Genomic DNA, 3,912 nt, shown 5'->3' with positions numbered 1-3,912 from the left:
GCCACTCTGGGCCGGTTTCCACCTTCAGTGCCTCATCAGCAGCAGCAGAGCCGGGCTCTGTTTGAACCGATGCCGCGAGCCCAGCAGCTGTTTAGAAGCTTGCGGCTGTGGACCGCCTTTGTCTCTCCCCCACCACTGCTGAGGTGTCCACACCATGCGAGGTTCTCACCTTCAGGCTGAGTCGACCCTGAGGAGGCCCAGACAGCGAACCGTTTCACAAGTTGGCGCCACTCGCCCCGGCGGAAGCGGAAGTAGAAGCGGGGGAGGGGGTATGGGGGGAGGGGGCTGGAGGGGGGAGGAGTTGAGAGATAGTGACGTCATGTAGGGCGTGGTTTCCTGGCCCCGCCCCCACTTGCCTCTGGCAGTTTGTGCGAAAGGCGGCGGTAGAGAGGTGCGGAGAGCAGCAGCAGCAGCCGCGAGTGGAGATCAGCTGAGGAGTGGATCCCCGCTGTGGGTTAGTGGTGGTGTGTTCGTGGTGGTGGTGTGTTCGTGGTGGTGGTGTGTTCGTGGTGGTGTGGTCGTGGTGGTGTGGTCGTGGGGTTGTTGTTAGTACTGGTGTTCGTGGTGTTGTTGTTAGTGGTGGGGTTGTTAGTAGTGGTGGGGTTGTTATTGGTGGTGGGGTTGTTAGTGGTGGTGTTAGTAGTGGTCTCTTTTCGTGGAGGTATTAGTGGAGGTATTAGTGGAGGGAGGGGGGCATCGGTGGGGAGAAGGTGCTGAGGGGGAGGAGCTCCGGACTGCCACGTCACGGAGGGCGTGGTTTCCTGGCCCCGCCCCCCACGTGCCTCTGGCAGTTTGGGCGAAAGGCGGCGATCGAGAGGCGCGGAGAGACGACATCGTCCAGCAGCTTAAGCCATCGGAGCGAGACTCGACGAGGTGAGGATTATGTGAGGGTGTGAGTCTGTGTCGTGGGTTCGCGGCGAGGATGTGAGTCCGTGTCGTGGGTTCGCGGTGAGGGTGTCAGTCTGTGTTGATGTGGGTTCATGGCGAAGATGTGAGTCAGTGTTGATGATGTGGGTTCATGGTGAAGATGTGAGTCCGTGTTGATGACGTGGATTCGTGCCGATTGTGGGTTATTGCTGATGATGTGGTTTCATGTTGAGTGTATGAGTCCGTATTGATGATACGAGTCCATGATATTTACGTAGGTTCATGGTCATGAAGTGAGTCCATGTTGTTTCTGTGGATTCGTGATGTTCTGAGTCCGTGCTGATGATGTGAGTTCGTGTTGATGTGAGTCCGTACTGATGAGGCAAGCCCATGTTATTCATGTGGGTTTATGGTGATGTATGTATGTATGTTGAACTTCTTTCGCACAGTACATAGCCAACCGTGCTGATCAGAGTCGGTGTTGATGATGCGAGTCCGTGCTGTGACCTGATTCGTGTTGTGACATGGGAACCAGTTACGTCACACACCCTCGACTCTGCGTGACCCTCTCCTCTCTCCCCCGCTCTCCACGCAGACCCGGACGACGCGAGGAACGACGTGAGCTCTGTACACAACGCTGCTCTGCAAGTCGCTGCCATGGAAGTAAGTGTGGGTCCCTCAACTCGCGCGGTGAAATATGAGGTGAACGTGTGTTTCTCCACTCTCCATCCATGTGCCTGTTGCCTAGCTGTCTACCTGGGTGTGCATCTGCTTGCCTACCCGTGTGTTTGTGTGTGTTTCTATCAGAATGTATTTCTGAGATCCTGTCTGTGTACCTGCCTGTCTATGTATAAACATTTAGAGCAGTCTTATCTATCCACTGTTGGATGAAGGCCTCCCTCATCGAGCCACTGGCACCTCTCACAATCTAGCGATGGAATAATCTGACCAGCGCATGCTCTGCATTCTATGATACTATTTCATAGCTCCATCTCGATGGCGGACGTTTTCTCAGATGCGTTCCTGCCACTCCGTTATTGGCTGTCACTTCGTTATTATTCTTAACGATCAACCAATCAACCATCACCATCCCCCTTCTGGCCGTGGCGTGTCCTGGCCCAGCCCCACTCAGTTTTCTTAACATTTTGAATGATCCCATTAACCTGTGTGTCTTCCAATCCACGTGTTCCTCTTTCTGTCTCAATGTAAATCCAGGTGTAGCATCTTGATATCAGACAAACATCCCAATGCTGAGATTTGACATCAGAATCAGAATCTTTATTTAGACTGTAAGAATCCAATGACCTACGAAGCTTGTTTTCACAGATGTCCAGTATGGGAGGGTCAGCAAGTTACAACAGCAAACAATATAAAATAGGAGTGCAAAGTAGAAAAATGGAAAGCAAGTCAATAACTTTCAATCAATAATTAATTATACAAGTCTTATTTATCAATATTGGGAAACCATATTCTTTAGGTCTTTCGGTAAAGTCACGTAGATAGGTTCAAATTAAAAATAAATTAACAAAAAATGACGACGTTTTAATCATAACACAAGCGATCGTCATCAGGAGGAAAACAGAGGGGGAAAACTGCTCAAACCAGACTGTTTTAAAGGTTTAAAATGGGTGTAGCCACGTACCGTCGGCTCTGCGATCTTACATTAACATGCTAATCGCTCACATTAACATAGCCACCTCAGCGTGCTCGCCGTGGAGGCCACTCTCCGATCTTACATTAACATGCTAATTTCTCATTAACATCACTAGCCCCGCCCACTTCGTGTATGACCCTTGGGCTTGCACCCATTTTGAACTTTTAAAGAAGTCGGCTTTTAGCAGCTTTCCCCCTCTGTTTTCTTCCTGATGACGATCGCTTGTGTTGTGATCGAAACGTCACGTTTTTTCTTTTAATTTGAACCTATCTACGTGACTTTACGGAAAGACCCAAAGATTCTGAATTCCTGCAGTCACGAAAGCTTTAAGTCAAGATTTAATATTGGGAAAGGCAGCAAAAACAACAAGAAAGCAGTCCTCAGCCACACCAATATATCACATAGCCCATCAATGAACTTGCACATTAACTTTCAACTATCAGCAGGACCCTCCTGAATGTGGAGCCCAGATATCATCGGTGCTTGCTCAGTACTCACCTACTGCACTTAACTCAACACCTTGTTGAATCCTATGTGGGGAACCTTTGTCTTTGTGTAGATGAGCAACGCTGAAGGTGGAAGCAATGGTGGGTCTTGCGACACTGTGGTTACTGCCTCCATCCGGAGAAGATCACCCAAAGGTAATAATAGTCATGTGAGACGTAACATTGGCCATGTTGCAGGGGTGATGTCATGTCGACTATGTTGCATGGATGATGTCAAGGTGGCCATGTTGCATGGGGGGGATATGTATTTTTCTTCTGATTAGCAGCTGAATGACTGGTATAGTGAGAGTGATAATGTAGAGCCTAGCAGTCGCTCTTTTGGAAGCTAGAGTTTGGAGTTAACTAGAACTCCAATATTTACTTTGATCTCTTTTCTCACATGATGGTTACAATAATTGTTCAATCCTAGTCTGCCAGACTTTCTACAAACTGATGATTATCTATGCACTGGCCTCAGTACTGTAACAACAAAAACACATCAATAGCCACATAAGCCAGTGTGGCATCACAACTTTACGTGGCAGGGTGGAAGCATAACGGCAACACTCGTGTCTCACAGCAGGAAGGTCCTGGGTTTGATTCCTGATTCGAGCACCTTCCTGTGTGTAGTTTCTATATTCTTCCCCAGTTCTGAAGAACGTGAGGGAGTGAGAGTGTGTGTGAGTGTGTGTGTGTGCATATGGGTATCCCAGTTTCATCCCATCGCTACAAAAATAACCACACAATGTATTGGCCAAAACATTCCAATCCTGAAATATTTACCTGACAAATTCCTCAACTCAGGATCACACATATCAGCACCAGCACTGCTCCCATTCTGCAAAAGATCTGCAGGAACCTCCTGAAAAGGAGTCTTGAGACTGAGTGAGGCTGTCCTATATAAAA

Source organism: Lampetra planeri, chromosome 69 (assembly GCF_965212315.1).
Source record: "Lampetra planeri chromosome 69, kcLamPlan1.2.h2, whole genome shotgun sequence".
NCBI lineage: Eukaryota > Metazoa > Chordata > Hyperoartia > Petromyzontiformes > Petromyzontidae > Lampetra > Lampetra planeri.
This window is presented reverse-complemented; position numbering follows the sequence as displayed.